The sequence below is a fragment of the Triturus cristatus genome, chromosome 11 (genome assembly GCF_964204655.1).
Source record: "Triturus cristatus chromosome 11, aTriCri1.1, whole genome shotgun sequence".
NCBI lineage: Eukaryota > Metazoa > Chordata > Amphibia > Caudata > Salamandridae > Triturus > Triturus cristatus.
This window is the reverse complement of record NC_140594.1, coordinates 1141458586-1141471262: the sequence shown is the minus strand read 5'-3', so window position 1 is coordinate 1141471262 and position 12677 is coordinate 1141458586. Positions and strand designations below refer to the sequence as shown.

The window sequence follows — 12677 nt, the reverse complement described above, 5'->3', positions numbered from 1 at the left end:
GCATAAATGACTGGTGGGACCGTCACACGTTTTTCTGGGCATGCTTTGAATGTCATTCTTGCCTTTTCGTTCTGCTCTTATCATTCTCCTGGGCATATCATGGAAGGCACTCTCTTTCTCTTCGCTGCTTTGCTTCCAATGCTGCCTAAATATGTTCATTTCCACTATTTGTACTACTGCTTTCCATTTCTTCTCTTCTGCACAGATTTGGCCTTGGTTTCAATCCCCAGTTCCTTACCCTCTACAAGAAACTTTCTACTGCTTTTCATGTTGGTATCTAAACCAAATGCACCATTGAAACTGGTGCAAGATAGTCATTGAACTCGGGGTTGTAATCTTTAGAACCGAGAGCACCCACATCAAAGGGCATTGGTGGTATAGTGGTGAGCATAGCTGCTTCCCAAGCAGTTGACCCGGGTTCGATTCCCGGCCAATGCAGTGCAAATTTTTATATGTTCTCCAAGCAGGATTTGTTTTAATGCAACATGTCACAAAACGGAAATATCATGAACAGATTAATCAGACGTTAAATTAAAAAAAAATGAAATACTTAGGCAGGCATCTCGATCGCCCCATCTGCTACATTCATTGTCCTATTAGATGCTATTTTCCAAAAAGCAGAGTCACCACTCACATGTGCTGGTAATAAATATGTTGCGGGCGGTAGACAATGAAAGGGCTGAACCCCGACTAGACATTGTAACTGTAGCATCTCTATATTAAAAAGCATTTCTAGGCAATATCTAGCATGTGAATAAAAGTAGGCAAGATCCACCGATGAATCTGGCAAAAGTCCCCAACGATTTTGTGCACACTTGTTCTCTCACCTGAATGCAGCGCCACCTTGTAGCCATCGGATGTAACTGCAGCTCACAAAATGTTATATCAGAGGCCAAGTTGAGAGGACTCCAAGAAGCAGATGGCCACGGAAAGAGCCTCTGACTGCAGCAGGAAGGGTGGATACTTCAAATTGGCATAGTTTCCTGTCCAACGTCCTCTCACGTCCCAAATGCTCCCAAACGCACAAAAGCCTCACACCGGGTAGATCTCTGGCTCTCAGGTAAAGCCAAATCCTGAGCATGCTAGCGCTAGGATCACAGAGAGAAGAGAGGGTCAGAGAGCTCCTGTCCTGGTAAAGGCCTGAAACGGCTAGTGCCGAAGAGGGTCTGCACTTTCAGTTATGACTGACTGTGAGAGGGGAAGATGAAGATTTTCTGCACCGAGCATACCTTGCGACATGCTTAGGCAAATGAGGAGAGAGCCCCACCAATCCCTTGCCACTCCGCTGAAAGCTCCTCCTCTGCATAAAGAGAACACTTTTACAAGGGAGCAGAGTGGCGCAGCGGAAGCGTGCTGAGCCCATAACCCAGAGGTCGATGGATCGAAACCATCCTCTGCTATAATATTTCTTGTTTTTTCTTCTGAGGAACAATCTGTCATTTCCACGCTACCAGCAAGGAAAAGCGCAGGCTTGTGCTAGCTATGTGAGAAAAGACTTCTCAACTATCTGTCTCTGCTGAAATACAAGAGAGTGATCGCCAAAGGATCAACCCCATACTTTGAAAGTAAAGATACCCAATTATAAGCATAAGTGACTGGTGGGACCGTCACACGTTTTTCTGGGCATGCTTTGAATGTCATTCTTGCCTTTTCGTTCTGCTCTTATCATTCTCCTGGGCATTTCATGGAAGGCACTCTCTTTCTCTTCGCTGCTTTGCTTCCAATGCTGCCTAAATATGTTCATTTCCACTACTTGTACTACTGCTTTCCATTTCTTCTCTTCTGCACAGATTTGGCCTTGGTTTCAATCCCCAGTTCCTTACCCTCTACAAGAAACTTTCTACTGCTTTTCATGTTGGTATCTAAACCAAATGCACCATTGAAACTGGTGCAAGATAGTCATTGAACTCGGGGTTGTAATCTTTAGAACCGAGAGCACCCACATCACAGGGCGTTGGTGGTATAGTGGTGAGCATAGCTGCTTCCCAAGCAGTTGACCCGGGTTCGATTCCCGGCCAATGCAGTGCAAATTTTTATATGTTCTCCAAGCAGGATTTGTTTTAATGCAACATGTCACAAAACGGAAATATCATGAACAGATTAATCAGACGCTAAATTAAAAAAAAAATGAAATACTTAGGCAGGCATCTCGATCGCCCCATCTGCTACATTAATTGTCCTATTAGATGCTATTTTCCAAAAAGCAGAGTCACCACTCACATGTGCTGGTAATAAATATGTTGCGGGCGGTAGACAATGAAAGGGCTGAACCCCGACCAGACATTCTAACTCTAGCATCTCTATATTAAAAAGCATTTCTAGGCAATATCTAGCATGTGAATAAAAGTAGGCAAGATCCACCGATGAATCTGGCAAAAGTCCCCAACGATTTTGTGCACACTTGTTCTCTCAATCGAATGCAGCGCCATCTTGTAGCCATCGGATGTAACTGCAGCTCACAAAATGTTATATCAGAGAGCAAGTTGAGAGGACTCCAAGAGGCAGATGTCCATGGAAAGAGCCTCTCACGACAGCAGGAAGGTTGGATATTTCAAGATGGCAACATTTACTGTCCAACGTCCTCACGTCCCGAACGCTCCCAAGCGCTCAAAAGCCTCATACCGGGCAAGCCCTCACCGGGTAGATCTCTGGCTCCCAGTTAAAATCAAATCCTGAGCATGCTAGCGCTAGGATCAAAGAGAGAGGAGAGGGTTAGAGAGCTGCTATCTTGGTAAAGGCCTGAAACTGCTAGTTCCCAAGAGGGTCTGCACTTTCAGTTATGACTGACTGTGAGACGAGAAGATGAAGATTTTCTGCACCCAGCATACATTGCAGCATGCTTAGGCAAATGAGGAGCGAGACCCACCAATCCCTCGCCACTTCGCTGAAAGCTCCTCCTCTGCATAAAGAGAACACTTTTACAAGGGAGCAGAGTGGCGCAGCGGAAGCGTGCTGGGCCCATAACCCCGAGGTCGATGGATCGAAACCATCCTCTGCTATAATATTTCTTGTTTTTTCTTCTGAGAACCAATCTGTCATTTCCACGCTACCAGCAAGGAAAAGCGCAGGCTTGTGCTAGCTATGTGAGAAAAGACTTCTCAACTATCTGTCTCTGCTGAAACACAACAGAGTGATCGCCAAAGGATCAACCCCATACTTTGAAAGTAAAGATACCCAATTATAAGCATAAATGACTGGTGGGACTGTCACACGTTTTTCTGGGCATGCTTTGAATGTCATTCTTGCCTTTTCGTTCTGCTCTTATCATTCTCCTGGGCATATCATGGAAGGCACTCTCTTTCTCTTCGCTGCTTTGCTTCCAATGCTGCCTAAATATGTTCATTTCCACTATTTGTACTACTGCTTTCCATTTCTTCTCTTCTGCACAGATTTGGCCTTGGTTTCAATCCCCAGTTCCTTACCCTCTACAAGAAACTTTCTACTGCTTTTCATGTTGGTATCTAAACCAAATGCACCATTGAAACTGGTGCAAGATAGTCATTGAACTCGGGGTTGTAATCTTTAGAACCGAGAGCACCCACATCAAAGGGCATTGGTGGTATAGTGGTGAGCATAGCTGCTTCCCAAGCAGTTGACCCGGGTTCGATTCCCGGCCAATGCAGTGCAAATTTTTATATGTTCTCCAAGCAGGATTTGTTTTAATGCAACATGTCACAAAACGGAAATATCATGAACAGATTAATCAGACGTTAAATTAAAAAAAAATGAAATACTTAGGCAGGCATCTCGATCGCCCCATCTGCTACATTCATTGTCCTATTAGATGCTATTTTCCAAAAAGCAGAGTCACCACTCACATGTGCTGGTAATAAATATGTTGCGGGCGGTAGACAATGAAAGGGCTGAACCCCGACTAGACATTGTAACTGTAGCATCTCTATATTAAAAAGCATTTCTAGGCAATATCTAGCATGTGAATAAAAGTAGGCAAGATCCACCGATGAATCTGGCAAAAGTCCCCAACGATTTTGTGCACACTTGTTCTCTCACCTGAATGCAGCGCCACCTTGTAGCCATCGGATGTAACTGCAGCTCACAAAATGTTATATCAGAGGCCAAGTTGAGAGGACTCCAAGAAGCAGATGGCCACGGAAAGAGCCTCTGACTGCAGCAGGAAGGGTGGATACTTCAAATTGGCATAGTTTCCTGTCCAACGTCCTCTCACGTCCCAAATGCTCCCAAACGCACAAAAGCCTCACACCGGGTAGATCTCTGGCTCTCAGGTAAAGCCAAATCCTGAGCATGCTAGCGCTAGGATCACAGAGAGAAGAGAGGGTCAGAGAGCTCCTGTCCTGGTAAAGGCCTGAAACGGCTAGTGCCGAAGAGGGTCTGCACTTTCAGTTATGACTGACTGTGAGAGGGGAAGATGAAGATTTTCTGCACCGAGCATACCTTGCGACATGCTTAGGCAAATGAGGAGAGAGCCCCACCAATCCCTTGCCACTCCGCTGAAAGCTCCTCCTCTGCATAAAGAGAACACTTTTACAAGGGAGCAGAGTGGCGCAGCGGAAGCGTGCTGAGCCCATAACCCAGAGGTCGATGGATCGAAACCATCCTCTGCTATAATATTTCTTGTTTTTTCTTCTGAGGAACAATCTGTCATTTCCACGCTACCAGCAAGGAAAAGCGCAGGCTTGTGCTAGCTATGTGAGAAAAGACTTCTCAACTATCTGTCTCTGCTGAAATACAAGAGAGTGATCGCCAAAGGATCAACCCCATACTTTGAAAGTAAAGATACCCAATTATAAGCATAAGTGACTGGTGGGACCGTCACACGTTTTTCTGGGCATGCTTTGAATGTCATTCTTGCCTTTTCGTTCTGCTCTTATCATTCTCCTGGGCATTTCATGGAAGGCACTCTCTTTCTCTTCGCTGCTTTGCTTCCAATGCTGCCTAAATATGTTCATTTCCACTACTTGTACTACTGCTTTCCATTTCTTCTCTTCTGCACAGATTTGGCCTTGGTTTCAATCCCCAGTTCCTTACCCTCTACAAGAAACTTTCTACTGCTTTTCATGTTGGTATCTAAACCAAATGCACCATTGAAACTGGTGCAAGATAGTCATTGAACTCGGGGTTGTAATCTTTAGAACCGAGAGCACCCACATCACAGGGCGTTGGTGGTATAGTGGTGAGCATAGCTGCTTCCCAAGCAGTTGACCCGGGTTCGATTCCCGGCCAATGCAGTGCAAATTTTTATATGTTCTCCAAGCAGGATTTGTTTTAATGCAACATGTCACAAAACGGAAATATCATGAACAGATTAATCAGACGTTAAATTTAAAAAAAAATGAAATACTTAGGCAGGCATCTCGATCGACCCATCTGCTACATTCATTGTCCTATTAGATGCTATTTTCCAAAAAGCAGAGTCACCACTCACATGTGCTGGTAATAAATATGTTGCGGGCGGTAGACAATGAAAGGGCTGAACCCCGACCAGACATTCTAACTCTAGCATCTCTATATTAAAAAGCATTTCTAGGCAATATCTAGCATGTGAATAAAAGTAGGCAAGATCCACCGATGAATCTGGCAAAAGTCCCCAACGATTTTGTGCACACTTGTTCTCTCACCTGAATGCAGCGCCACCTTGTAGCCATCGGATGTAACTGCAGCTCACAAAATGTTATATCAGAGAGCAAGTTGAGAGGACTCCAAGAGGCAGATGTCCATGGAAAGAGCCTCTCACGACAGCAGGAAGGTTGGATATTTCAAGATGGCAACATTTCCTGTCCAATGTCCTCACGTCCCGAACGCTCCCAAACGCTCAAAAGCCTCACACCGGGCAAGCCCTCACCAGGTAGATCTCTGGCTCCCAGTTAAAATCAAATCCTGAGCATGCTAGCGCTAGGATCAAAGAGAGAGGAGAGGGTTAGAGAGCTGCTATCTTGGTAAAGGCCTGAAACTGCTAGTTCCCAAGAGGGTCTGCACTTTCAGTTATGACTGACTGTGAGACGAGAAGATGAAGATTTTCTGCACCCAGCATACATTGCAGCATGCTTAGGCAAATGAGGAGCGAGACCCACCAATCCCTCGCCACTTCGCTGAAAGCTCCTCCTCTGCATAAAGAGAACACTTTTACAAGGGAGCAGAGTGGAGCAGCGGAAGCGTGCTGGGCCCATAACCCAGAGGTCGATGGATCGAAACCATCCTCTGCTATAATATTTCTTGTTTTTTCTTCTGAGAACCAATCTGTCATTTCCACGCTACCAGCAAGGAAAAGCGCAGGCTTGTGCTAGCTATGTGAGAAAAGACTTCTCAACTATCTGTCTCTGCTGAAATACAAGAGAGTGATCGCCAAAGGATCAACCCCATACTTTGAAAGTAAAGATACCCAATTATAAGCATAAATGACTGGTGGGACCGTCACACGTTTTTCTGGGCATGCTTTGAATGTCATTCTTGCCTTTTCGTTCTACTCTTATCATTCTCCTGGGCATTTCATGGAAGGCACTCTCTTTCTCTTCGCTGCTTTGCTTCCAATGATGCCTAAATATGTTCATTTCCACTATTTGTACTACTGCTTTCCATTTCTTCTCTTCTGCACAGATTTGGCCTTGGTTTCAATCCCCAGTTCCTTACCCTCTACAAGAAACTTTCTACCGCTTTTCATGTTGGTATCTAAACCAAATGCACCATTGAAACTGGTGCAAGATAGTCATTGAACTCGGGGTTGTAATCTTTAGAACCGAGAGCAACCACATCATAGGGCATTGGTGGTATAGTGGTGAGCATAGCTGCTTCCCAAGCAGTTGACCCGGGTTCGATTCCCGGCCAATGCAGTGCAAATTTTTATATGTTCTCCAAGCAGGATTTGTTTTAATGCAACATGTCACAAAACGGAAATATCATGAACAGATTAATCAGACGTTAAATTAAAAAAAAATGAAATACTTAGGCAGGCATCTCGATCGCCCCATCTGCTACATTCATTGTCCTATTAGATGCTATTTTCCAAAAAGCAGAGTCACCACTCACATGTGCTGGTAATAGTTATGTTGCGGGCGGTAGACAATGAAAGGGCTGAACCCCGACTAGACATTGTAACTGTAGCATCTCTATATTAAAAAGCATTTCTAGGCAATATCTAGCATGTGAATAAAAGTAGGCAAGATCCACCGATGAATCTGGCAAAAGTCCCCAACGATTTTGTGCACACTTGTTCTCTCACCTGAATGCAGCGCCACCTTGTAGCCATCGGATGTAACTGCAGCTCACAAAATGTTATATCAGAGAGCAAGTTGAGAGGACTCCAAGAGGCAGATGTCCATGGAAAGAGCCTCTCATGACAGCAGGAAGGTTGGACATTTCAAGATGGCAACATTTCCTGTCCAACGTCCTCACGTCCCGAACGCTCCCAAACGCTCAAAAGCCTCGCCCTCACCGGGTAGATCTCTGGCTCCCAGTTAAAATCAAATCCTGAGCATGCTAGCGCTAGGATCAAAGAGAGAGGCGAGGGTTAGAGAGCTGCTATCTTGGTAAAGGCCTGAAACTGCTAGTTCCCAAGAGGGTCTGCACTTTCAGTTATGACTGACTGTGAGACGAGAAGATGAAGATTTTCTGCACCCAGCATACATTGCAGCATGCTTAGGCAAATGAGGAGCGAGACCCACCAATCCCTCGCCACTTCGCTGAAAGCTCCTCCTCTGCATAAAGAGAACACTTTTACAAGGGAGCAGAGTGGCGCAGTGGAAGCGTGCTGGGCCCATAACCCAGAGGTCGATGGATCGAAACCATCCTCTGCTATAATATTTCTTGTTTTTTCTTCTGAGAACCAATCTGTCATTTCCACGCTACCAGCAAGGAAAAGCGCAGGCTTGTGCTAGCTATGTGAGAACAGACTTCTCAACTATCTGTCTCTGCTGAAATACAAGAGAGTGATCGCCAAAGGATCAACCCCGTACTTTGAAAGTAAAGATACCCAATTATAAGCATAAATGACTGGTGGGACCGTCACACGTTTTTCTGGGCATGCTTTGAATGTCATTCTTGCCTTTTCGTTCTGCTCTTATCATTCTCCTGGGCATTTCATGGAAGGCACTCTCTTTCTCTTCGCTGCTTTGCTTCCAATGCTGCCTAAATATGTTCATTTCCACTATTTGTACTACTGCTTTCCATTTCTTCTCTTCTGCACAGATTTGGCCTTGGTTTCAATCCCCAGTTCCTTACCCTCTTCAAGAAACTTTCTACTGCTTTTCATGTTGGTATCTAAACCAAATGCACCATTGAAACTGGTGCAAGATAGTCATTGAACTCGGGGTTGTAATCTTTAGAACCGAGAGCAAACACATCATAGGGCGTTGGTGGTATAGTGGTGAGCATAGCTGCTTCCCAAGCAGTTGACCCGGGTTCGATTCCCGGCCAATGCAGTGCAAATTTTTATATGTTCTCCAAGCAGGATTTGTTTTAATGCAACATGTCACAAAACGGAAATATCATGAACAGATTAATCAGACGTTAAATTAAAAAAAAAATGAAATACTTAGGCAGGCATCTCGATCGCCCCATCTGCTACATTCATTGTCCTATTAGATGCTATTTTCCAAAAAGCAGAGTCACCACTCACATGTGCTGGTAATAAATATGTTGCGGGCGGTAGACAATGAAAGGGCTGAACCCCGACCAGACATTCTAACTCTAGCATCTCTATATTAAAAAGCATTTCTAGGCAATATCTAGCATGTGAATAAAAGTAGGCAAGATCCACCGATGAATCTGGCAAAAGTCCCCAACGATTTTGTGCACACTTGTTCTCTCACCTGAATGCAGCGCCACCTTGTAGCCATCGGATGTAACTGCAGCTCACAAAATGTTATATCAGAGAGCAAGTTGAGAGGACTCCAAGAGGCAGATGTCCATGGAAAGAGCCTCTCACGACAGCAGGAAGGTTGGATATTTCAAGATGGCAACATTTCCTGTCCAACGTCCTCACGTCCCGAACGCTCCCAAACGCTCAAAAGCCTCACACCAGGCAAGCCCTCACCGGGTAGATCTCTGGCTCCCAGTTAAAATCAAATCCTGAGCATGCTAGCGCTAGGATCAAAGAGAGAGGAGAGGGTTAGAGAGCTGCTATCTTGGTAAAGGCCTGAAACTGCTAGTTCCCAAGAGGGTCTGCACTTTCAGTTATGACTGACTGTGAGACGAGAAGATGAAGATTTTCTGCACCCAGCATACATTGCAGCATGCTTAGGCAAATGAGGAGCGAGACCCACCAATCCCTCGCCACTTCGCTGAAAGCTCCTCCTCTGCATAAAGAGAACACTTTTACAAGGGAGCAGAGTGGCGCAGCGGAAGCGTGCTGGGCCCATAACCCAGAGGTCGATGGATCGAAACCATCCTCTGCTATAATATTTCTTGTTTTTTCTTCTGAGAACCAATCTGTCATTTCCACGCTACAAGCAAGGAAAAGCGCAGGCTTGTGCTAGCTATGTGAGAAAAGACTTCTCAACTATCTGTCTCTGCTGAAACACAACAGAGTGATCGCCAAAGGATCAACCCCATACTTTGAAAGTAAAGATACCCAATTATAAGCATAAATGACTGGTGGGACCGTCACATGTTTTTCTGGGCATGCTTTGAATGTCATTCTTGCCTTTTCGTTCTGCTCTTATCATTCTCCTGGGCATTTCATGGAAGGCACTCTCTTTCTCTTCGCTGCTTTGCTTCCAATGCTGCCTAAATATGTTCATTTCCACTATTTGTACTACTGCTTTCCATTTCTTCTCTTCTGCACAGATTTGGCCTTGGTTTCAATCCCCAGTTCCTTACCCTCTACAAGAAACTTTCTACTGCTTTTCATGTTGGTATCTAAACCAAATGCACCATTGAAACTGGTGCAAGATAGTCATTGAACTCGGGGTTGTAATCTTTAGAACCGAGAGCACCCACATCATAGGGCGTTGGTGGTATAGTGGTGAGCATAGCTGCTTCCCAAGCAGTTGACCCAGGTTCGATTCCCGGCCAATGCAGTGCAAATTTTTATATGTTCTCCAAGCAGGATTTGTTTTAATGCAACATGTCACAAAACGGAAATATCATGAACAGATTAATCAGACGTTAAATTAAAAAAAAAATGAAATACTTAGGCAGGCATCTCGATCGCCCCATCTGCTACATTCATTGTCCTATTAGATGCTATTTTCCAAAAAGCAGAGTCACCACTCACATGTGCTGGTAATAAATATGTTGCGGGCGGTAGACAATGAAAGGGCTGAACCCCGACCAGACATTCTAACTCTAGCATCTCTATATTAAAAAGCATTTCTAGGCAATATCTAGCATGTGAATAAAAGTAGGCAAGATCCACCGATGAATCTGGCAAAAGTCCCCAACGATTTTGTGCACACTTGTTCTCTCACCTGAATGCAGCGCCACCTTGTAGCCATCGGATGTAACTGCAGCTCACAAAATGTTATATCAGAGAGCAAGTTGAGAGGACTCCAAGAGGCAGATGTCCATGGAAAGAGCCTCTCACGACAGCAGGAAGGTTGGATATTTCAAGATGGCAACATTTCCTGTCCAATGTCCTCACGTCCCGAACGCTCCCAAACGCTCAAAAGCCTCACACCGGGTAGATCTCTAGCTCTCAGTTAAAATCAAATCCTGAGCATGCTAGCGCTAGGATCAAAGAGAGAGGAGAGGGTTAGAGAGCTGCTATCTTGGTAAAGGCCTGAAACTGCTAGTTCCCAAGAGGGTCTGCACTTTCAGTTATGACTGACTGTGAGACGAGAAGATGAAGATTTTCTGCACCCAGCATACATTGCAGCATGCTTAGGCAAATGAGGAGCGAGACCCACCAATCCCTCGCCACTTCGCTGAAAGCTCCTCCTCTGCATAAAGAGAGCACTTTTACAAGGGAGCAGAGTGGCGCAGCGGAAGCGTGCTGGGCCCATAACCCAGAGGTCGATGGATCGAAACCATCCTCTGCTATAATATTTCTTGTTTTTTCTTCTGAGAACCAATCTGTCATTTCCACGCTACCAGCAAGGAAAAGCGCAGGCTTGTGCTAGCTATGTGAGAAAAGACTTCTCAACTATCTGTCTCTGCTGAAATACAAGAGAGTGATCGCCAAAGGATCAACCCCATACTTTGAAAGTAAAGATACCCAATTATAAGCATAAATGACTGGTGGGACCGTCACACGTTTTTCTGGGCATGCTTTGAATGTCATTCTTGCCTTTTCGTTCTGCTCTTATCATTCTCCTGGGCATTTCATGGAAGGCACTCTCTTTCTCTTCGCTGCTTTGCTTCCAATGCTGCCTAAATATGTTCATTTCCACTATTTGTACTGCTGCTTTCCATTTCTTCTCTTCTGCACAGATTTGGCCTTGGTTTCAATCCCCAGTTCCTTACCCTCTACAAGAAACTTTCTACTGCTTTTCATGTTGGTATCTAAACCAAATGCACCATTGAAACTGGTGCAAGATAGTCATTGAACTCGGGGTTGTAATCTTTAGAACCGAGAGCAACCACATCATAGGGCGTTGGTGGTATAGTGGTGAGCATAGCTGCTTCCCAAGCAGTTGACCCGGGTTCGATTCCCGGCCAATGCAGTGCAAATTTTTATATGTTCTCCAAGCAGGATTTGTTTTAATGCAACATGTCACAAAACGGAAATATCATGAACAGATTAATCAGACGTTAAATTAAAAAAAAAATGAAATACTTAGGCAGGCATCTCGATCGCCCCATCTGCTACATTCATTGTCCTATTAGATGCTATTTTCCAAAAAGCAGAGTCACCACTCACATGTGCTGGTAATAAATATGTTGCGGGCGGTAGACAATGAAAGGGCTGAACCCCGACTAGACATTCTAACTGTAGCATCTCTATATTAAAAAGCATTTCTAGGCAATATCTAGCATGTGAATAAAAGTAGGCAAGATCCACCGATGAATCTGGCAAAAGTCCCCAACGATTTTGTGCACACTTGTTCTCTCACCTGAATGCAGCGCCACCTTGTAGCCATCGGATGTAACTGCAGCTCACAAAATGTTATATCAGAGAGCAAGTTGAGAGGACTCCAAGAGGCAGATGTCCATGGAAAGAGCCTCTCATGACAGCAGGAAGGTTGGATATTTCAAGATGGCAACATTTCCTGTCCAACGTCCTCACGTCCCGAACGCTCCCAAACGCTCAAAAGCCTCGCCCTCACCGGGTAGATCTCTGGCTCCCAGTTAAAATCAAATCCTGAGCATGCTAGCGCTAGGATCAAAGAGAGAGGAGAGGGTTAGAGAGCTGCTATCTTGGTAAAGGCCTGAAACTGCTAGTTCCCAAGAGGGTCTGCACTTTCAGTTATGACTGACTGTGAGACGAGAAGATGAAGATTTTCTGCACCCAGCATACATTGCAGCATGCTTAGGCAAATGAGGAGCGAGACCCACCAATCCCTCGCCACTTCGCTGAAAGCTCCTCCTCTGCATAAAGAGAACACTTTTACAAGGGAGCAGAGTGGCGCAGCGGAAGCGTGCTGGGCCCATAACCCAGAGGTCAATGGATCGAAACCATCCTCTGCTATAATATTTCTTGTTTTTTCTTCTGAGGACCAATCTGTCATTTCCACGCTACCAGCAAGGAAAAGCGCAGGCTTGTGCTAGCTATGTGAGAAAAGACTTCTCAACTATCTGTCTCTGCTGAAATACAAGAGAGTGAT

General features: G+C 45.0%; 7 non-coding genes across 7 annotated transcripts; all 7 read left to right on the top strand.

The window, feature by feature from the left end:
- The first annotated feature begins 366 nt into the window (after window positions 1–366).
- On the top strand, window positions 367–438 carry TRNAG-CCC (transfer RNA glycine (anticodon CCC)). Its single transcript has one exon. It is a non-coding gene; the product is annotated as a tRNA-Gly (tRNA).
- A 1513-nt stretch (window positions 439–1951) lies between these two features.
- On the top strand, window positions 1952–2023 carry TRNAG-CCC (transfer RNA glycine (anticodon CCC)). The gene has a single exon. It is a non-coding gene; the product is annotated as a tRNA-Gly (tRNA).
- A 1527-nt stretch (window positions 2024–3550) lies between these two features.
- TRNAG-CCC (transfer RNA glycine (anticodon CCC)) lies at window positions 3551–3622 on the top strand. The gene has a single exon. It is a non-coding gene; the product is annotated as a tRNA-Gly (tRNA).
- Window positions 3623–5135: 1513 nt separating this feature from the next.
- Window positions 5136–5207, top strand: TRNAG-CCC (transfer RNA glycine (anticodon CCC)). Its single transcript has one exon. It is a non-coding gene; the product is annotated as a tRNA-Gly (tRNA).
- A 1527-nt stretch (window positions 5208–6734) lies between these two features.
- TRNAG-CCC (transfer RNA glycine (anticodon CCC)) lies at window positions 6735–6806 on the top strand. Its single transcript has one exon. It is a non-coding gene; the product is annotated as a tRNA-Gly (tRNA).
- Window positions 6807–8321: 1515 nt separating this feature from the next.
- TRNAG-CCC (transfer RNA glycine (anticodon CCC)) lies at window positions 8322–8393 on the top strand. Its single transcript has one exon. It is a non-coding gene; the product is annotated as a tRNA-Gly (tRNA).
- Window positions 8394–11504: 3111 nt separating this feature from the next.
- Window positions 11505–11576, top strand: TRNAG-CCC (transfer RNA glycine (anticodon CCC)). Its single transcript has one exon. It is a non-coding gene; the product is annotated as a tRNA-Gly (tRNA).
- The last annotated feature ends 1101 nt before the right edge of the window (window positions 11577–12677 follow it).